General features: G+C 41.5%; 1 protein-coding gene across 10 annotated transcripts in view; it reads left to right on the forward strand.

Annotated features, from left to right (window-relative positions):
- Nucleotides 1-22987, forward strand: part of Tbl1xr1 (transducin (beta)-like 1X-linked receptor 1) — a 140342-nt gene that overhangs the window by 27676 nt on the left and 89679 nt on the right. The window lies entirely within an intron of this gene.

The following is a 22987-nucleotide window of genomic DNA, read 5'->3' on the forward strand; positions in this document are numbered from 1 at the left end:
TAGAGGTTCTGGTGCTTTGTCAGATTGGTTACTTTTACGGAGCTTCATAAAAGGCAGGAGGTTGCTCATAGGGCTGGCACTATTTTCAAATCATTTAGGGACTTTATATCTTTAAATTTAGCTTTTCCTATTTTTTTCTTGCTGTTTTGTTTTTAAGGCATGTTGTCTCCAAGTAATACAGACCAGCTTCAGCTGCCAACGACTAGGGATCACAAGTATGTGTCACCGTGCCAGGCTTAATTTATCATTTTCTGTTGCATGCTACTCTTGTACATATATGAGAGAGAAACAGGAATGATTGAAGTCTTTACTTTGAATCTCTGGTGTGTTTGTTCACTTTGCTGCGTGCAGTGGAGTGAGCTAGTTAAGAGTGCTTCTGAAATGAATCAGGAGAGAGAAATCCCACCGGGGCCAGGCTCTTAAGCTGACTTCGCAGTTGAAGAACTAGCCTGTTTTTGTTTTCTTTTTTGTTGTTGTTTTTCCCCATTCTAGGTTTAGGAATCTTGGCAGATGTTTCTGATTCTGTAATCCCTGAGTCTCCCTTAAATCTCTGGGTGTCTAGTTTTGTTTTTTGAACATGGGACCACTGGTCACCCAACATTGATTATAAGATAAATACCTTCAGATAGTATGCTACAATTAATGAATGTTCATGTGTGAGAGTGAGCCAACAAGCAGCATTCATTCCTTCGTGGTTTCTGCTTTGGTTCCCTTGCCTGACGACAGCTTAAGGATGTAATGTGACCTAGAAGTATAGTCTCAACATACACTTTACTTGCCTAAGCTGCTTTTCGTCAGTGTTATCACAGCAGGAAACTAGGTTTAGGCTGGTCCCAGAGTTGGTATGCTTTCAGGATTATTAGTGGCTGTCCAGTGTTCTGTATTGTATTCAGCCAGGATTTATATGTTGCTCTGTAGCCTTTTCCTGATCATATTATCCTTCAGGCCTGACATTGACTTAACTCCTGTTCTTGCTTCTGAGCTGGTTCCTGCAAGTAGCCCTTGCAAAAAAAGGTATAGTGCATGTTTAGAATTGTGCCATGATGTCTTGGCCGGAGCAGGGTCTTGTTTTCTGTGTGCACACACTGTCATTGCAGTGTGCTATGCATAAGAGCTGCTCTGCTCCTGTTTGTATCATGTACTGTATGTGTGAGAGACAAGGTATCAGTAGTCCAGGCTTGTCTTAAACTTGTTATGTAATTAAAAGTGACCTTGTTCTGATGCTCCTGCCTCTCTCTACCTCTGAGTGCTGAGATTATAGGCATGTACCTGTCTATACCTACATATGTAGTCACATCCTTGTGCTGGGGTTCGAGCACAGGTCTTGGGCATATCAGGAAGCAGCAGCCTGCCCACTGAGCTGCATCCCCAGTCCTTTCACATTAGCTTTAATTAACTTAATTATTGTGCTCTTCATTCTTATGAGTCTCTGAGTTATTTTAAAGAGGGTTGGTATAATTCTAGATTAGAATAATTCTTTGTTGGGGAAGAATTATCTTGAACTGTTAAATCTTGACCTTGCCATTTCCCAAGGGCAGTGCACTGATCCCAAGGTTGTAAAAGGTTGTGCTGGTGGATGCATGCCATCATTACAGAGCACCCTGCGTGGGCATGTAAGCAAAGATGAGCATGAACTCCAGCCACTTTGCTGAAAGCTGCCTGGAAAACAGAAAAAGCAGAGGGGTATGGGAGGGAGAGGAAGGGGTGAAAGGAAAGAGCCTGGGCGACTGATACCTTGTCTCACACATATGGAAGCAATATACTCCCTCAATTAGGGCTAGATGGAAGACAGCGTGTGGAGTATCAAACGTGGAAGGAAACCATCATGTACCGAAGGCTGGCTTTGAACGTCCATCTTCCTACTTACATCAGGGATATCAGGAATAAGGCATGCACCACCACTTGGAGCTATGAGGTGTTTTTAAGCACAGATGACTCATATGGCTTATTTCACCATCATGAAGGGACAGTATCGTTGGGGAGCAGTGGCACCTTGTTCTGCTGCATCAAACAGGCTTACTGTAGATCCTGCTGCACTCAGAGTCTGCAGTATGTTCTCTCAGCTGCTGTGAACCTCAGAACAACTTTTTACTGCTCAAGGATAAAAGAGTCCCACTAGACTACATTTCATTTGCCCTAAAATCTGTTACATACAATTAATTCCAAATTGGTTCAATCAGATAACAATGGGGGAAATTCAGGAATAAATCCAATATAATTATAGTGAATTAATATTTGCTTGGGCTGGCTGTGCTGAAATCCTTCTCAAACAGCTACTGCCTATTGCCAGTCTACTGTCGGGTCTTGAGGACCTATTGAGTGCTACCATCACTCCTTGCAGCATAAACTTGACTTCTCCAGATCTGCGTGATGTAAGCCATTCTGTCCTCCAGCTTTTATAGAGAGCTGCCGTGCATAAAGGCATTTCCCTCACCCACTGAATCGTGTACATACACATACATACATGTACACACACATGTACACACACGCACACACATATATATGGGCACATATATATAAGCTATATTCTCAGTGGTCCTGAAGGTTGAAGCCAGGGCCTCACTCTGCTAGGCAAATAGTCTTGAGGCTGTACATCCAACTTATTTTTCTAGGTAACAATAGATTCTGTGGGCATCATCTCTCAAGACTTCTATCACCTGATCACCTCCCATCCCCCCCTTCTGAGACAGGTCTAAACATATACCCTAGTTTGGCCTGGAACTTGAACTTCTTCTGCCCCTGTGTCCCTGGGATTCTCAGCCTGTGCCACCCAGCCCAATATTTTCTTAGAATAACTGACTGTTAGGAGCACATTATTCAGTTTCTGATGATTTTACTTTCCTGAGAACTCTCCAATGCTGATTGCTGATTTTATTTCACTGTTCTCACATCTGTTAGGCCAGTTTGTTTGATAATATTCAAATCTTTTATTTAGCATTTCCTGATTTTTCTGTTCCCTCTTTAGTCAGTAACAGAGAATAAGATACTTAACTTGCTCGGCCCTAAGTTCTGTTTCTTTGTGGAACTTTGTTTTTGCTTTATTGATTTTGAAGTAATAGGATGAGGTTTATGAACGCTTAGTGTTTTGTTTTTCCTCTGTGTTGTGGTGGCCCTTTATTATTACTTTTTTACCGTGCTCATATTCTGTGCTCTGACAGTCTGTGTACCTGATGTTTCTGCTGTCATTTCATCTCTCTCTGTAGTGGAGCTGGCATGGTCTGTGTGTTTCCCTCTTGATTTGTTTTCAGTCTGATTATATGTGAGGTCTGCTTATGTATGATGTGGAGTGGTCTTGCTTGTTGAGCTAGTTTCCCTCTCTGCTTTGGATTAATAGAAACACTTCATTGTACCGGCTTACTGCTTTAGGCTGTTAGGTCAAGCTCTATGGTGTAGGCGTTTAAACTCACCACCCACCTTGAAGTGCTACTTAAGGGCTTACCATTCTCCTCACCCCATTATCCACTGTATGGTAAATGGATCCATCTGGTATTGCGTTCTGCCTTAGTAGAACGTTTCTTATGCAGCAGAACTGCTGGTTATTAGTCTACTTTTGTAGATCTGAAAGAGTCATTCCATCTTCTCTGCTGACTAGTTTTATATCAACCTGAAACAAACTAGAGTGAGCATAGAAGTGAGAACGTCAACTGAGAAGATGTCTCCTAAGGTTGGGCCGCAGTGAGGCCTGCTAAGTCCTGTTCTTAGTGATTGAGGGGGAGGCCCAGTCCATAGTGGGTAGGCCTCCCCTGAGGTGGTCGTCCTGGGTCCTATCACATTGCAGGCTGAAGGAATTCTAAGGAGCAAGCTAATAAGCAGCACCCTTCATGGGCTCTGCCTCAGCTCCTGCTTCCAGGTTCTTGGCCTGTTTGAATTCTTGCCCTAACTTCTTCAATGATAAGCAGTGATGGGAAGTGTAAACTGAATAATCCTTTTCCTTCTCAAGTTGCTTTAGTCATGGTGTTTAATCACCACAAAGATAACCTAACTATGAAACTTTCATTTTTATTTATAAAGTTTAATGTTTTATTACTCTTATTTTTAAATGTTTATATGTGTGTGTACATCCTGACTCATGGGTAGAAGTCAGGTATCAACTTTATGGAGTTGGTTCTCCTTCCTAGGGATCCAGCCATGTCAGCCTTTGCAGGATTGGCCTTCTGCTGCTAAGCCATTTTACTAAGCTGGCTTAGTACTTGGGCTTTACAGTTAGCATACAAAGCAATAGGTTTCCTTACTCTGCTCTCACTCATACTTTGTTCTTACTGAACTTCTCCAGTTGCTTCCATTTCCTGACTCCTGCTGTTCTCCCCCCACCTCTTTTTGTTGGCAACTTTTTGCTTCTCTGACTTGAATTCATGTACCTTCCTCCTCCTTAAGCTCTCTTCTTCTCTTTCAAGGACCCCTTTCTAGGACATCCCCACCCCTAATAATACTTGTAAAAGAACTAAATTCTAGGATTTGCATAGGGAGAAAATGTGGTAGTTGACTTTTCCAAGTCAGAGTTATCTTAGCACAGATGTGGAATATATGTTTTCCTGTAAATGTCTTGATTTCAGTGTTTTGTAAGGCTAAATAAAATTCTATTTTGTACATTAATCACATTTTCTTTATCTTTTTTATCAGTTTATAAGGCATCTAGGCAGGTTCTATCTCTTGGGTATTGCTCTGTGGTATGTAGACGTTTCTACGACATGCCCAGAAAGGTTATGTCTGGGTCAGGTGACAGTTTTTGATTTCCATAGTGGCTATACTTATTTTTCCTACCAGCAGTGGAGGGGTTACTCTCTCCCACTTCTCAGCATGTGTTTGCTATTCTCTTGCTGTTAGCCATTCTTTTTGTGGTGCATTGGAATCTCAGCACTACTGTATTCCCCAAATTGATAAGGTTATTGAACAGTTTTTCAAATATTTAGAATACATACAATTTAAAAATGTGTATAACAATTAATAATAATAATAATAATAATAATAATAATAATAATTTTGTGTGCAAGGGTTTTTACATGCATGTGTGTTTACACTTTTGTGCATGCTATGCCCTCAGAGACCAGTGGAGGAGGATGGATCCTCTGGGACTGTAGTCATAAGACTGTTATGAGGTACTATATGGGTGCTGGATACTGAACCTAGGTCCTCAGAAAGAACACCCAGGGCTCTTAACTGCTGAGCCATCATTTCAGCCTCACTGTTTTGAGAATGTATTCAGTAGTAATTGGGAGGTCTTATTTTCTTTATATATTCTAGACACTAGCCTCTCTAATGTACTGTTGGAGGTGATTTTACACACCTCTGCCTATTCTTCACACTGACTTTTATTACTGACAGTTGTTTCTTTTGCTGTTCAGAAGCCTTTTAATTTCATGTTTTCCCATTTGCCAGATATGGAGGCGATTTCCTGTGCTATTGGAGTTGTTTCAGAAAGTTATTCAACATTTTAGTGTTTTAGATCTTACATTAAGGTCTGTGATCCAGTATGAGTTGATTTTTGTGCAAGGTGAGAGATGAGAATCTATTTTTATTCTGCATGGGAATATCTAGTTTCCCTGCACCATTATTTGGAGAGGCCTTTTCCCATGTATATTTTTATGCTTTTGTTATAAATTTCATAGTGGGGTAACTCTGTTCAGGTACCATGTTGTCTGTGGAGTGATTTGAGGTCAGGCATTAAAATGTTTTGGGTCAGTGTTAGTTTCCTTCCTTCCTTCCTTCCTTCCTTCCTTCCTTCCTTCCTTCCTTCCTTCCTTCCTTCTTCCCGCCTTTCTTCCTTTTTTTCTTTTTCTTTTTTTTCCTTTTTTAAATGTCTTTGTGTACAGGTGTTTTGTCTGCATTTTTATCTGTATAATATGTGTGTGCAGTGCCCATGGGGTCCAGAAGAGGGCATTGGATCCACTGGAACTGGAGTTCTAGATGGTTGTGAGCCACCATGTGGTTGCTGGGAAATGAACCTAGGTCCTCTGGAAGAGTGAGCACTCAGTGAGCCATCTCCCTAGACCCTGCTGAATTGTGTTGACAGTAGTGGTCTTTCTTTGAACCAGGTTGGTCTGGAGGTTACTTTGTAGCCCAGGCTGCTCAAAGTACTAGTGATGCCCCTACCTCACCATCCCAAGTGCTGGGATCACAGATGTACCATCAGTCCTGGCTTTCCAGTAGTATTCTTTGTGTTTAGGTTCCTTTGGCTCTTTGGAGTATTTTATGTTTCTATATGAACTCTAGTTCTGTGAAAAACTAAAATTTTGGTAGGCACTGGCATTGGATCTGCTGTAGCACCTTTTGGTACATTATTTTTTCAGAATATTACTTCCACCTGTCTATGAGTGTAGAAGGTCTTTCAATACAGTAAAAAAAAATTCAGTATCTTTCAGATCTTAAAAGTTTCATGCAGAGGTCTTCCTTCTACTTTTTTGTGTAGGTCCATTGGTGGGTGTTTTATTTATTTTTAAACTATCACAGGATATTTGTTTTGATTTTTTTTTTTTATTTACAAAGTTTGCTAATTGACTTATAGGAAAGCTACTGATATGATATATATGTATATTTGTATCCTGTGGGCTTAGGACATTTCTGGTCAAGTCTTTAGGTGTGTTTAATAAGCAAATATAGATAAATTGTCTATCTTTTAATTCTCTTACTGCTCTAGCTAAGAGAATACTTTGATGAATGAAAGTGATGAGAGGGGACACTCTAGTCCTTTTGCAGATTTTGGAGGATTTTTTTTTTCCTGTCTATTGTTGGCTAATATTTTTGTCATGCATAGCCTTGGCTCTGCTGTGTGCTGTCTTTTCATTGTTTAATCCTTGAGGACTTTTTATCAGGACAGGATTTTGAATTTTGTCATAGCGCATTGAGATGACCATGTGGTTTCTATTTTTAAGTCTATTTATGTGTTGTAATACATCTTTAAACTTATGTATTTGAGCAAACCTTGCCTTCATAGAAGAAACTTAATTAATGTGGTATATGTTCATTGTAATGTATTCTTAAATTTGATTTGCTGGCAGATAATTGAAAGTTTTCACATCTGTGTTTATCACAGAACTAGATCTATAACTTTCCTTTTTGTTGTGTCATCTGGTTTTGATACCAGCAACAACACCTGTTTTTTAGAATGAAATTCAGTAGTATATATTCTCTTCTGCTTCGTTTGAGAAATACTTATCTTAAACTTAATGGTTTGGTAGAATTCAGCAGTGACTCATTCTGATCATAGACATTTCCTTGTGCGAGACTGTATTAGTCTTTTCTAGAGTAATAGAACTTTTAAAATGAATCTATATATAAGAATGAGATTTATTAGAATAATTTACAGGCTGTAGTCTAGCTAATCCACCAATGGCTGGGTGTTAACTCAGAGTCCAAGAATCCAGTAGACCTCAGTCTACTAGGCTAGTCGTCTCCGTTGTTTTTCAGTATGTGCTGGTATCCCAAAGAAGTAGACTGTGATGCCAGTGAATGCTAACAAGGCAAGAACAAGCAGGCAAAAAGCAAGTACTTCCTTCTTCCATGACACCTGGGCCACACACACACACACACACACACACACACACACACACGTATATGTCTAGGTCAGAAGATAAACTCAATGGCTACTGCCAATATACAAAGCAGGGTAGCTAACCTAAGAATTACTACATCTGCTTGTAGAATTGTTCCCTTTTTTTTATGTGAAGTAGTCTTTTTTCTTTTTTCTAATTTTGACTTGAAGTCTCATGTATGACTCATGTATGAAGTCATGTATAACTTGGCTTTGGAGTTTCTTTTATAAAGTCAGATATGTTGACTTTTAGCTGTTGTCAGTTTGTGAGTGGCTTTGCTGGTGAGGTGTTTTTCTATCTCTCTCATTCAGGTAGTTTGTATGCCTCTTGGTGACTTTTGGCAGTTTACACTTAATAATGTCATTGAGAGGGGTTTTCTGATTTATGTCATTTCATTGGTTATTTTTTTGGTTAGTTGGGTTTTATTGTTTGCTTTTTTCTTTCCCTGCTTATATATGCATTGAGCCCTCCCCCCAACCCCCGTTCCTAAATATATTTGACTTTTGTGTTGGACTAGTGGATTCATTTCTGAGCTCTCCTTTGTTTATCTGTTGATATTATGATGGATGGTGTCTGCATTTCCCCCTATGCATTATGTCTCTGTGCATAGCATTTCTGCCATGCTGGTGGTTGTGGACTATCTTAGCCCGTGCTTCCCTACAGCATTCTGTTTCCCTACCCTCTTTAAAAGGTAGGTTTGATGGATATAGCAATGTCTTGCTATATTTGCTTTCATTGTTTGAAACATAACATCCCATGCTTTGTTGGCCGTTAGAGTTTCTGATGAGTGTTGGGTGTTATTGGAATGCGCTTCCGTTTGTAGGTAATGTGCTTTCCCTTTGCAGCCTTTAATACTGACTTTTGTGTTGTGGACTATGATGCATTATAAAGAGGTTTTCTGATCCTGTTTGATTTTGATTGGAGTTTAAATGCTTCCTATCTTTTATATATATCATTGTTTTTCAAATCTGAAAATATTTTCTGGTATAATCTTATTGAATAGGTTTCCCATGCCCATAGTTTGAGTTTCAGCTTCTGGTCAGTTGATGTCAGGTCTCTGGATTGTATCATGACTGTCTTGTCATACTCGCTCACCTGTTTCCCTTTTTGAGTATTGGATATGGAATTTTCTCTCTAATATTTCTCTGTTATTGATACTCCTCTTTGTGAATCTATTAATAGTGTTTTTCCTGTTTCTAATTTTTTTTTTTTTTTTTTTGTGGAGAATTTCCATGTTGCTGATTCTCCCTCATTTTGGAAACCTCTGCGTGTTGTGTTTCACTGCTCTCTCTAGGTCCACTTGAGGTTAATTTATCATTTTTACTAGAAATTTTTGGGAGCTTGATACAGCCTTTTTCCTGTCTGCATATCTGAGTTGAGTTGTTTTGGAGGATTCAGATTGCCTTGCTTTTCATGTTTCTGCATTGAGACTTGTGCATCTGTTTTCAGTATGTCCTCAGTTTTATTTGAGGCTGTGTTAGCCTACCAATAGAGGACTGGCTGTGTCTGACTCAAAGGCAGCCTGCCTACCTTGCACACACAGGTCTGTCAGTACAATCCTGGGCCGGGGTTGAGGGGAATAAAGATAGTGCCAATGCCCATGACTTTTGAGGCTTAAAATGAGCTGCTTTATATGTTTGTGAGGTGGAAATTAGAGTTTCATGGAAAAATATTTGCCCGGATGCCATGCACTCATATTCTTTTCTTTTCTTTTTTCTTTCCTTGTTTTTTTTAAGACGGGGGTGACTTGGCTGGGTATACCGCTTCTTGCTGGTAACCCTAGAATTTAAGAAACAGAAGCAGGAGGATTATGAGCTGTAGGCCAGCCTGAGCTGCACAACAAGACTTCCTCTATCTCCATGTATGACCCATTCATTGTATTTATTTCATGATGTGTACCAAGTGGATGAGTTATGCAGCTTAAAAAGCAGAGTGAGTCTTGGACTACTGGGAAGACAGAACTAGCCAGAGGCTAGAGAATGTTAGGTTCTAGATTAACAGATGTAATGGATGTAATATTTTTTCCTGTAGAAATATACAGATAAACCTGTCATGCAGGGGGAGAAGGGTGTTCTTGTATTAGAAATATAATAAGGAAGTCCAGGTGGGAATCAGAGTTGTGGTATTTCTTGAGTTGCCTCCAGCTCTCAGGTCCAAGGGTAGCTAAGGGAAAATGGAGTGCCAACAGCTGGGGCTGTGTGCAGCCATAGCTGACGAATTCCCTTCGTAGTTTCATGGCTACTTGTCAGGTGTTCTAGATCACAGTCTTCTTAGGGCCTTGGATTCTTTGTGTTCTCCTCAGCAACAGTAGCGTAGGTGCTCAGGCCTACAACTTTGCCATTACAGTTTGGTTCGTAGTCTGCTCTTAGCATGGTCTGTGCTTTCTGCTGTGCTATGACTTCCACTGGTATCTAGCACATTTGGTTCTTTAGATTTTCAGTTTGTTGTTGGTGGTGGTGACAGGCAACAGAGTCAAATTAATTGAAGAAAAAGAGGAAGGACATAGTAGTAGTTCGTTTAATTACAGAAAACTTAAGGAAGAGAAACCAGATTGTAGGTCAGCGGCCGTCTGAGTCCTGAGTGGTGGATTGTCTTCAGTTATTTACCTTGAAACTTTGTTTTGTGTCAGCAGAGTAAGAGACAGTATTGTCTAATTCCAAGACTGCAGTAGAAGCAGTATGTACCTGCTTCACTGTAAAGTCAGAGGTCTGGACACCACAGATCTTCAGTACTAAATTACTGCTTAAAATTCACACTCCAGAGAGCAGTCTCTTCACACTCATTATCTTGTGGGGCATGCGTGCAGAGCTCGAATGGGGTATGGGTATTATACTGGCTAGTTTTGTGTCAACTTGACACAGCTGGAGTTATCACAGAGAAAGGAGCTTCAGTGGAGGAAATGCCTTCATGAGATCCAACTGTAAGGCATTTTCTCAATTAGTGATCAAGGGGGAAAGGCCCCTTGTGGGTGGGACCATCTCTGGGCTGGTAGTCTTGGGTTCTATAAGAGAGCAGGCTGAGCAAGCCAGGGGAAGCAAGCCAGTAAAGAACATCCCTCCATGTTCTGCATCAGCTCCATGGCCTCTGCATCAGCTCCTGCTTTCTTACCTGAGTTCCAGTCCTGACTTCCTTGGTGATGAACAACAATGTGGAAGTGTAAGCTGAATAAACTCTTTCCTCCCCAAGTGCTTCTTGGTCATGATATTTGTGCAGGAATAGAAACCCCGACTAAGACAGGTGTGTCTGCTGAACTCACATAGTGTTCAGAATGTAAACAGAACATTGGGAACTGTGTGAAAAGAAACTAGAGTCAGGATGTTTATCCTGACCCAGTGTAAGAGTGGAAGCAGACAAAAGAGCCCTTACACAGTGAGTTTGGATTCTGTATTTTAAATTATGAAGTCATGTGATCCTGTTTCTTCCATAGGACATGATTGGAGAGGCAGCAAGACCTGAAGGAATGATGGTCCTAGTTGAAATCCTTACACGTGTCTATGGCCCACTTTCCTTTCTGGCTGGTTTAATTTTCTGCATTTGTTCTTGTGTGCCACTCCTGTGACATCTGGTTTTTCATCTTGGAGCTTTGTTGTGGTCCTGTGCTTAGGAGCTTGTACTCCTGGTTTTTCCTTGCTTGGATTCTTGTCATTTGTCCCTCAGCTCATACGCTTCCTTGTCTTTTCTGCTTATTTAGGATCTATTCCCAGTGGCTCTTGGTTTTACTAAGAAGCATCACATTATGTTTTATTTATTACTTTAAGTTGCAATTAGGTACTTTCAAGTTTATTTTGTTTTTTTAAAAAAAATTTTATTATTAAAGGTTGTAGGCAGGCAGAGTAGCTGCTGAAAACATGTGACAGCTTAAATGACAGCCCTTCCCCCAGAGGGGTTGAAGTCCTCAGCCCTGGCTGCCTCCCTTTAAGCAGCTGTCGCTGTCCTCAACCACTGCTGTGTTCACAGGTACCTTCAGTAGCAGAGAGCTCCCAGTGCAGTCCAGTGGGGGCCTTTCATGCCTTGTGCCCGTGGAGCTATGCAACCAAACCCAGTGGCATAGAGCTTCCCTACCACACCCCTGCACACATCCTGCAGGTTTTGTGTGTGTGTGTGTGTGTGTGTGTGTGTGTGTGTCTCTCACCAAAATCTCTCTGCTCATAGTAAACAACCACTGTTTTACGAATCAGCCAGCGCCTAGGGATCTCCACTGTTTTGGGGTTATCAGTGTCGTCCTTGTGGAGTTCACCCCTTAAGTATATGTATATATTGTTTAAGTTATTTACTCTTCTTCTAGACTGTGCATGGTAGTAGACAAAGAATTGTGCCTGTATTGGAAGATGCCAGGAATAATCCGAATATCTTAAAATTTGATGGAAGCTACTCAGAGCAGAAAGTATGTGTATCATTTTGGGATGGTGGTTTTTAGTTGTGTTCCCTCACTGTCTGACACGCCATGCTGTCATGTGCAGTAGTGAGGAGGGGCTGGAGGATCTTTGTTTGATTCTCCCTTTCTGGGCTTTGTGTTTAGGCAAATGTAGCTTCACTTAATGTGTGTTGCTGCTTGTCTTGTAGGAAGAGTTAGAAACGCAAAATATTCTCCAAACTGGCTTCCATAAAAAGGATGTGTTTCGTGTCTTGTAGTCCTAGTACATAGGAGACTGAATTAGAGGTTAAAACCAGCCTAGGCGGCATCGTTAAGAGTCCACTAATTCCCCATCAAGAAAACAAGCAAAATATCACCAAAGAAATTCCAGTATTTTAGTATTTATTATCAGGTTGGGTCCTAATTAAAAATAGCAGCGTTTTGAATGTTCCCTTCCTATACTAAACAAGTGAACTCTATGTACTTGTGTTTTTGCCCTCCCCCAACCCCAAGACACCAGGGGTAGAGTACTCTCTCTGTTTTACATAAATGCAGTGTGAGGCAGGAAGTGCTGTGTGTGAAGTACTATGTTTAAGACCATGGTTAGTAATTACTGGCCAAGGCAGATTTGGCTGCAGATAGAAGTTATTCTTATTGTGCTCCTGTACCATTTAGGGGAGAGGATGTCAAGAATCTTACAGTGAGTAGCTAGCTCCTTTGACCTTTCAGCACAGATGAAAACAGTTTCTCTTTACAGTTGCTACACATCCATTCTCAGCTACATTGTATAGTCATGCCTTAAGTCCTTTTTTATGGGATGCCCATGTCAAGTGTTCCCTCTTGGACTGAAATGTTCTGAGCATGCTCTCTGAAGCCTTCAGGTGGTGTCTAGAAACCAGGCTCTGACCATCTCTTTATGAGTCTCTGCTTTTCATTCCTTGTCAGTCACTAGTTTTCAGCTTAGTTATTTAGAACATTTGAGTATTATGGTTCAAATAAAAGTATAAATGGTATGTGCAGTAAGGGGGCTTTGACACCAGTTTCCAGGGACTTGGGTCTTCTTTCTGCAGCAAGTGGTGGTGTTCTTAAGAGTCCCTCCAGAGGCAATAGTGTTATATACAAAAGTGTTAAAACACTCTTTCAGTCTTTTTTTTTTTTTTTTTTTCTCAATTAAAATTTTACTGTAAGGAACTTGAGAAATAAATCAAAAACATTATTGCTGAGAGGTTAGGCAGACACAATGTCTGTATACCCCGGTGAGCTTCTGTAAAGTTAGAACAGGTATTTTGAAATGTGGAACTTCATATTATAGTTTAGATTTTCACTGTTAGGGATATTTTTAGGCACTTGTCCACCACAGAAATTAAAAAAAAAAAGTGTTACAGGATTAAAGCCAGAAAGCAACTTTAAATCCTTTCCCATGACTTGTATCCTTTATTTAAAAAAAAAAAGGCTTTATTATTATATGGTTTTGTCCATCAGCCTTCCACTTGTTTTAGCTTAACAATATGTTAGGATCTGGCCCATAAGTTCAACTGAAAACTGTTTTTTTTTTTGTTTTTATTTTTCCAACTAGATACTGTGATGTTGCCAGCTCCATACCGTACAACAGGTTGTTTCATTTCTTCTGATAAGTGTTGCCATGGATAACATTGGAAACAAGTTACTTTAAAATGTGAGCACATTTTTCGAGGATAAATTCAGTGAAACTTTAATCAAAATGAAAATCTATGTGCTTTTGAATTTGACTGCCAGGGGCTTTCTCTCTGGAGGTTTCGTGACTGGCACTCCACATGCAAGTGGAATCCATGTGACCCCAACAGTTACCAAACTTGAAGGTGAAGCTAGGAGCATGGTACACAAAGAAGGGAGGTTTCACACAGGTGAAAAGACCTGTGTGTACATGAATCTTTTATTGGCCTCGTTTCGTTGTTGTCTCTGAGGCCTGCCTCAGTCTGCTAACCTAGTAGCCCTGGAAGCTGCTGGCTGCTTTAGAGGTTAGTTTAAATCTAGACTGTTCTCGGCCTCTGAGCCTTGGTGTGAATATGAGTAAGCTCACCCTCTCTAGTTCTTTCTGATCTCAGGGTGGCTGGTTCAACTCAGCTGTGCTGACTCAAATTCCTTTCCATGCTGACTGATTTAATCTGGCTTCTTTCAGGTTCTTCTGAATTGCTCTTGTTGACTGCATATTAACTTTGGCAGTCTGTTGTAATCAAATGGGTCCTTTTCCTTCTTTGGCTTGTTCTGTCTTTACCTGTCTCTACCTTGTTCTCTGCAACATGTTTCTGTACAACTGTCCCAGTAAAACTGCCTCCTTCCTAGGACTGCTCTCTTAAGTAGCCTCCCTTTCCTCTTTCTTCTCCTGAGAGTTGGGTAGATCTTATTCTGCCAGATCTTTCTCTGATTCATCACTTTGTCTGCCACTCAATTAGACATCACTTTCTAACCAGTGCTTCCTTCTACAAACTAACTTTACAAACTTCATTGTTTGGAATTAAAGGTCTGTGCTAAGTAAGAGCTGGGCCACACCATAACTAGAAACAGGTACTTTTCAGTAAATAACACAAATGTTGGGGTTCACAGTGTCTGAACTGCTTATCCAGGCGCGTCCCCCCAGCCTCTGGCTTACGTCTTGGTCTGTTGCTTCTTTCTTCCAGTGATTCTGAAGCTTGAATGTCTGTGACTCAACTTCCCCAGTTCTGTACTGGAGAATCATGTAAATAGCTTCAAAAGTTCTTAGTGAAATCCTTTTTTCCCGCTTCCCGTTTTAAGTTGAAGTCTCTGGCTCAGGCTTGTTTAAAATTCTGTATTGGTCACAGGAAGGTGTTGACTTTCTGGTCCTCCTGCTTCCACATTCTGAGTGTTGGGATTATAGGCATGACCTACCTATAAGGTCCTGAAGATTGAACGTACTGCACCAGGCAGGCTCTCTGCCAACTGAGTTTTATATTCTTCCCCTTAGCGAAATCTTAATTTGCTTTCTCTTACAAGGAAGATTTCATACCTTTTATGTTTAAACTTCTACCACTTATATATTCTAAAAATACTTGATTTCATGTACCCATGGACAAGAATTGTTTCCTCTTAAGGCTCCCTCTTTATGACTGTCTTCATCTAATCACCGCCCCCCCCTTTAAAAAAAAGATAGGGTCCCACCATGCACCTTTGGCTGGCTTGGAATTTGCTGTGTTAGACCACCAGTCTGTCAGTATCTCTGACCCACACCCCCGCACAGAGAATCATTGCTCTCTGGAGTGCTGGGATTAAAGGCATATACCACTATGCCTGGCTTCCTTTGCACTTTTTGATTTATCATGTGACGGTTCTTAAGAAGAATTGTAAAAGTTGTATGTAACTTGATTTTTACAACAGTGACAACATTCTTGCACTGTACTGTTTTCCTCCCTGAGCTGTGGGCCTATGTAACTCCAATAACTTCAGTTAACCCACACCTTTTGGTCAGCAAAGGTGAACATTCAGCAGGTAAAAAGTGATAGTGTCCTTGGCCTGGAGAGACATCTCAGTGGGCAAGAGCACTTGCTGCTCTTGCAGAGGACCAGGTTCAGCTTCCAGCACCTCCAAATCTGTATATGGTATCTCAGTGCTCTCTGTCCTAGGGATCCAGGATCCTGTTCTGGCCTTCTTGGCCATTAGATATGCACACAGTGTACAAACAGCCATGCAGACAAGCATGCATAAACATAAAATAAAAATAAATACATAAAAAGTCAGTAATAATGTTTAGGATCTGAATTGAATGTATGAGGAATGGAAGCAAGTGTGGTGCCTGAGGCCAGTGCTGTGCAGGTGAACGTGAGCGAGGTGGGACTCCAGCTCCAGGACATCCGCCATCTTCTGGATTCTGTGGGCACCTGCACTCACATTTGCTCATGCTTGTTAGTGTGCACAGACTGACTTAAAATTTACAACTGTCCATTTAAGTAATAATACATAAATATTAATTTCACAAGTTTTATTCTTATATTTGTTCCAAGATTTTCAATGTTTTAATAGGTTTATAAAAATCATGATGCTACCACTAATTAGGAACGATTGGTTTGATTATAATCTTGGTCATTTTTGTAGCACTATACTACCATCTGAAACAGCTCTAAACCATACTTTTCAAGCTCCTTAAATTGACTTTATAGAGTTTCATATGGCTATTTCTTCATTGTCTGGTCTTTGGAAGCCATCAAAAATAAAGTCAGAACAGGAAATTTCCTGTGCTTTTCTTTAGTTACTGGAGTATTCTGAATTTCATTTGCTTCTGAAATGTTGAAATGTGGATATTGTTTCATTATATTACCACAAAGTGTGGAAAACTAGCAATAACAGTAAAAGCTTTGTTTTTATACAGTAACATATGTCAAGCATCATGTTAGCAATTTAAACATGGAGAGATAAGGGCTGGTGAGATGGCTGAGCAGGTGAAGATGTGTGCAGCCAAGCCTACTGACCTGAGTGTGATCCCTGGGACCTACAAGGTGGAAAGAGAGAACTGACTCTCATGCTCCGATTCCATGCATGCACCATGTCATCACATACACACTCATACATGTCCACTCTATCTACCCGCCTGCCTGCCTGCCTGTCCGTAAACTGTAAATAATAGGCGAACATACACAGTAGTAAAAATGTAAAAAAAGCAAAAAACGAAACTATAAATAATAGGTAGGCCCTTTACTTTTTTCTTTTACAGTCTATAAAGGGCAGGCAGATAAGATATTACATTAAGCAGTCACCTACAGTTGTCACAGAGTGATTGTAACCCATGATATTACAAAGGAGATAATTTTAAACCGTCAGAACCTCTGAATCTTTTGCAATTTCTGTGATGTTGGCTATACTATGGAAGAATGGTTTTTGTTCTTATGGGAATTTGTGGAAACTACACCAATTGAAGCTCTGTATAGTACTTAGGCAGCAGCATGTTGAGACACAGCTCAGAGCAAAGAAGTGTTTGTGTTTTGAGACAGGGCTATAACCTGGCTAGCCTAGAAAATCGCTGGCTCCTGGTCATTCTGTGCCTTCTTTCCAAGTGCTGGGATTTAAAAAACACGCTACCATGCCTGCTTTCTAGTACTTTCTTTGTTTTAACTGGTGTGTGTGTGTGTGTGCGCGTGCACGCGCGCACACGTGGCATGTATGTATGTATATACATGGCCAGAGGATAACCTGGCATGTTAGCACTAAGGTGTCTGTTTTCTTTTTTTGTGGATAGGGTCATAACTGTGTGTCCTTGGCTGTTGGGGAACTCAGTGTGTAGTCAGACTGGCCTTACTTTTGCAGGGATCTAGCTAACTCCACCTCCTGAGTGGTCAGATTAAAGTTACCGGGCTCCATCCAGAGATAGTTAATGCATCATGTTTGTCAATGACAGATTCATTTTGAAAATAAATGGCCTGTTATTTTACACATGTGCATTTTTCAAGAGAACTGTAGTTGTACTTGTTAAGGTGAGGTTTGAACTACCCATTCTGGTATTCTTAGAATTTAATGTAGAGTACAGTTAGATCATTTTATTTTGTCTATTTCTCTACTAAGGCCTGTCAGGATTTTGTTGTTGTAGTTCTGCGATGCAGCCAAGGTTACATTACTGTGTCTTTGTATGTACGTGTGCTGAGCATGTGTTTCAGTGTTTGAGGTTGTGCTGGGAGTTCTAAGGCACGAGGCCACTGTGGACTTGAGTTCAGTGGCTGAGATGTAATCAGGAGATCGTGCTTGTCAGCATCCAGTGAAGCTTGAAGGAGTCGGAGGGTATTTCTAGCTGTGGACATCATGGAGGAGAGGCTCAAGGCATCTCTTGGAGTATCAGTAGTAACATGCCAGCTGAGCTAGACAGCACCGAGAGCCCTGGCAGTATTTAAGTTTTGTTGGGGCCGGCCTGCGGCTCTCATGTCTGGGTTTGAGCCTTGGAGGCAAACCTGGAGCTGAAAGAGAAGAGGGAACCTAGGTGGGTCGAGAAATAATGGAACCAAGACATGCTAGTCTGTTGAAGGTTCTCCAGTTTACTAAGAGAGTGTGCTTATAAGGGGGAAGGCCCATCCCCCGCCAGTCCTTTCTTGGTGTCTGGAGCCAGCCTGCAGGGGATGTGCAGGATAGCAGTTCCTCCAGAATGTCTCAGGGGCCTCTCAGCAGGTAGCAGTGCCTTGGTGAGAGCAGTGGCGGGTGACAGAACAATAGAGCCATCTAGGTCAGAAGGCTCCACCCTAGGGAATCTCCTTCTCAGTGGCAGCCAAGGTCAAAGTCTGGATCAGCCTGCTTCAGGGCAGAGGGAGGCTACAAAGTTTGTGGTTTTTTTCAAAACCCAAATTGTCATTTTTTAAAAATTAAATTTCTAAATGTATTACAAACAATTGACATCTTTCTTACAAGAGAAGCTTAAAAAGGAAAGAGCCTCGTGCTGACACTTAGATACAGGAGAGGGCAGGTTAGCCCCTTCCTAGGTTCAGGGACATTGCTGTGAGTAAAGCAGGAATTTCTTGTATGTTAGGGGGCAGCCCATTGCCATTTTCAGTTTTTATTTTTCATTTGATTCTGATTTATATGAAGCAGCTACTTGTTTGTTTGATAAATACAAACAAAACACGTTCATGTTATAGATGAAGGAGGTAGCAAGCACTGCCAGATTTCATCACCCTTTCTCTGGTTGATTGATCAGTCATTGGTCTTGAGGACCCAGGAACTAGGTAAGTCGATAATTCGAACATGTAGCTGAGCCTGATGTTAATATTTGGTGCGCAGGTGAAAGACGCATGATTTCTGCATAAGGAACAAATCCAGTAACAACTTTGTTGTCCCAGCGAGTCTGATTCTTTTGTGCTCGGCTCTATCAGGACAGGACTGAGATAGCCTCTGGCTGCTGTCACCAGAGGCTCTCACACTTGACTGTTGTTGGGCGGCTTTTCTCCACCTTCCATCTGAGACAGGTAGAAACACAGATGTGGTCAATAGGATGAGTTGTGTGTGAATATAGTCACCATATTGTGAGGTAGGGTTTCACACAGTGGTCCCAGGAGACACACACTGAATTTTGTCTTCTGTAGCCCCTTGGGAGAACTTCACAAGGTCTTCAGTGATTCTTACTGGTGGCCAGTAGGGTGAGTAGCATGTCATTGGCTGTATTTTCAGGTCCAGTATTTAGCTGGGGTCTCCTAAACTTTCACTTAGAGTAAGTAACTCATTCAGTGTAGTCTCTTGGGAATACTGCCTGGAGGAACCCTAGATTGGTAATGGATCATACTCTCTTTGATCAGGTTATGAATAATCTTAGTCTATACCTCTTTCATACTACACTGGGTTAGGATCTGGCTTTAGGCTCGACCTGGGATCTTCACACTGAAGGGTTCAGTGGCTAATAACAAAATCTGGCTGTCTAGCTATATACTGCTGGGCAGGGGATTGATGAACCTGAACTTCTACCCCAGCCATCAGAAGTCCCTCTGCCCTCAGGGATTGCTGCTTTTCTCTCTTGTCTGGTTGGGCCTCAGCCAGTACTAGACTTGAGTGAGACCTTATATCTCCAGTGGCAGTATGCTTAAGCCTAGCATCAGAGCAGTGTTATCAGCAGTCACTGAAGAGCTTTTCCTGTCAATGGCAGTCTGAGGCTTCATGGAGCCTGAAAATGGGCATGAAAGCAGCCCTCCTGTGCTGCTGGTCATGGAGCACTTTGAGTACTCCCGCCATAGCAGCAGTTACTTGTCAGGTTGAGTCGTCATTAGTAGCATCTAATGACATGTGTGCACCTTTGTTTATCAAGGACTTCTACAAAACACAGGCACAGCCAGCCAAGCCATTTTTTATTTTGTATTGCCTGTAGCTTTCAGAGATAGTGTCTTAACTATGTAGCCCTGTCTGTTGGTAACCTGTCAGACTAGTTCATTCTCTTAAAACCTGGACAAGCATCTACACATCTGCAGCAGATTCAGTTAGGGTGTTGGTTGACACAGTTGTTACTCTCTGCCCGTTTTCTTGTGAGCCTTCTTCTGAATTAGCACGTGAGCACTTTTCTGTCTCACTGCACCCACCTTGCTTTCTCTACTGCTTAGAGACTAAAAGCCAAGGTCATTGACTTCTCTGTGCTCTCACCTTTGTGTTAAGGCTTGATTTAGTTTTGTCCATCTTGTTTAAACAACAGATTTGAGATGTCTTGGTCCTCAGTGTGGTTGCACACCAGTGAATGTATTCTCCTTCTGTACTTTTGGCAGCATTCAGAAGTTCACCTTGAGCTGGTAGATCAGTGAGATGGGCTGTATCATTTCCAGTGTAATGTGGCCACAGCTGAGTAAATAGTAATGCCTGGTCCTTGCTCTTACTCCTTAAAGCCATCCACTTCACCTCTCCGAGCCAGCTCCTGTGTCCAGAATAGCCTGTTTCCAGGGTGGTCGTTTTACCTGTGTCAAGAACAGTAATCCAACACTATAGGATCTAGTAGGAATGGCAACGTAATTTGTTTCAAGATGTACACACAGCTTTGCTCCATTAAGTCCATCCATGTTTTACCGTAGCTTGCATTTTTTGTGCATGTCCAGTGTTTACCAATGACTCCTCAGGCTGGTCAACATCCATCCTCAGGATGGATAGTTTCTTAGTCTCGGGTTGTTCACAGAAGGCTGGCTTCTTTGTGCCTGGGTGCAAAGGGCATCTTGGTTCTGAAGTTGCAGTGGTTGCAGCCTTCATTCAGCTTAGCAGCAGTCTTTGCATTGTAGCCTGCACAACAGTTAGGCTGCTTCCCTTGTATCTTAATTTTACTATGAACATCTGTTGGATAAATGAAGTCTGACGAGTGATTGCTGTGTCCTTAATGTTACATGTTTTATTCTCTAAAGGATAAGTTGAGATGATCCTGAAGTGTAATACCTCTGAGTGTGGTCCTGGCAGAATTTAGAACTCCTGGTAACATGTTAAAAATGCCCTTGGTGGGCTCCAGCCATGCTTTAGCAGGTCTTCTTGCCTCTATAAAGGAGCAGGCATTCCCAGCCCAGACATTCTTTTCAAGTTGTGCTTTCTATCATACCAGCTTTATTAGGTCAGGACAGTTATTAACCATCTACACTTTAGAAAAGTCATTCTTCTTACGCTGATGATGTAAGTATAGAAGCATGACATTATGAAGAGTAATTTTGATTTAAAAATTACTAAAAAAATAAAACATGCATGTGCATGGTGTGTGTGTGTGTGGACTAGAGAGATGGCTCCACTTCTGGCCGCTCCTCCAGAGCATGAGGTTTAGTTAATTCCCAGCACCCACATGGCCACCGACCTCTGTCTGTAGTTCTAGTTTCAGAGGTTCTGCCTGATGGCATCACACAGGTGTACGTGCAGGCAAAATGCTAGTGTACATAAAATAAAAATAAGTGTTTTGTTAAAAGCCTTTTTTAAGTTAGAAAGTCTAAAACTTGAATGCTTTAGGGTGGTATTTTATTTATCATGAAAACAGTTGTCTTCTAGCTAGCATGTCTCCTTCCCACATTATGTATACCTTTTCTTAACTACCTAGAATTTATTTTTTATTTCGTTGTATTTATTTTTGAGGTACTCTTACTATATAGCCTGGGCTTGCCTGGAATTGCCATGTAGACCAGACTTGCCTAAAACTGCTAGATACACTTTTGGTTCTGCCTCCTGAATGCAGGATGTAAAGATGAATGCTGTGATGCATGGACCCCTAGAATTTAGAATGAGTTACTATTGTAGTAATTGGTAATGTGTGCATTCAGGACATTTATACTTTGGTGTGCATTTCAATTTTTTCAGAAGCTTGATACCTGCCAGTTATATAGTCAAACTTTTAAGGACTTAGTTACCAGCATTACCCCCCACCCTCCACCCCCCAAGCTGAATCTGAGTTTTAGTCTCCCAGATTCATTACTGTTTGTACTGATGGGCATTTGGGTTGTGGAGTCTCTGCTCACTGACCCTCTGAATTCTCTGTGGAGTGCCTGCTTATAATTTACAGTTGCCTCTTTCTGAGTTGGATTTTAGGTACAAAGTCACTTCTGGAGCAATTCTATAGACTCTTCTCTCTGGGGTGATTTCTTATGCCCATTGGATTAGAAGGTTGAAGACTTGCGGTGCCAGTTGGCTTTCTCCTCTTGTTAGTGGTGGGTTTAGCCATGTTTAAGAAACACTGCCTTATTCCGGGCCATAAAGACTTGCTCCTCTGATGTTTTTTTAGCCTCCCACTAAGGTGGTGTTTATGCATACAAAGTTGGTTTGCACCATCTTTTGACCTTTAGCACATGCTGCCATGAATGTTGTCCTTTGAGACCAGATCGCAGGCTGGCCTGAAGGGTATCTTTCTTACCTCAGATTCTTCAGGACTGGGAGCACAGGTACCAGCCAACACTTCCTTACTGCTTCTAGCTCATTTTAACAGGTTTTCTAGTAACTTAAAGTAGGTTTGTAGTTGTTACCCTCAAACTTCCACCCTGCAGCTGAGGTACTTATATTCAGGAATGAGGGACTGAGAGAAAGATGGGCGCTCCAAGAGTTTGAGTAGAGGTAAACTTGCTTTTAGTAGGTAGCTCTCAAGTCTCCAATTAGAAGTTTGAAGTGAACCCCAGAGAAGAGATAGTGATTAGAGCTGTCTCGTAAGGCAGACTCAAGAAACTTGCAGTCAGCACAAAAAAGGACTGTGCACTAGCTCAGAGGCCCAGTCCTGGATTTCTGCTTACTCCCTAGGCTTGTTAGGGTTTCCTTTTCCCGTCTAGGTAACACCCATATTTGTTGAGCTTTTCCCCTTAAGGCTCACCCTTTCTTAAACAGTGCCAAGTAGTGGAATGAGAGCAGGGGAAGTGAGAAGTTTTGTCTCAAGTGACTGAAGGGACACAGTGGTTGGCTTCATTATGTGTCATCATGGAGGCTGGTTCAGGGTCCATTTCTTTACCCTGATCAGAGGAATCTTGTTTCCTATGTACTCAAAGGACCGGAGAAGAGAGAGACGATGGCCTTGCTGCCCAGCAACCCCTGGGACCTGCCTTGCAGCCCCATACTCCATTTTTTACAGGGTTTAATGGGATCCAGATGAACACAGGTCCTAATGATGCTTGCATGACAAGTACTTTCCCAGCTGAACAGGGCCCATTTGATACTGTTTGAG

This window comes from Mus musculus, chromosome 3 (assembly GCF_000001635.26).
Source record: "Mus musculus strain C57BL/6J chromosome 3, GRCm38.p6 C57BL/6J".
Lineage (NCBI taxonomy): Eukaryota > Metazoa > Chordata > Mammalia > Rodentia > Muridae > Mus > Mus musculus.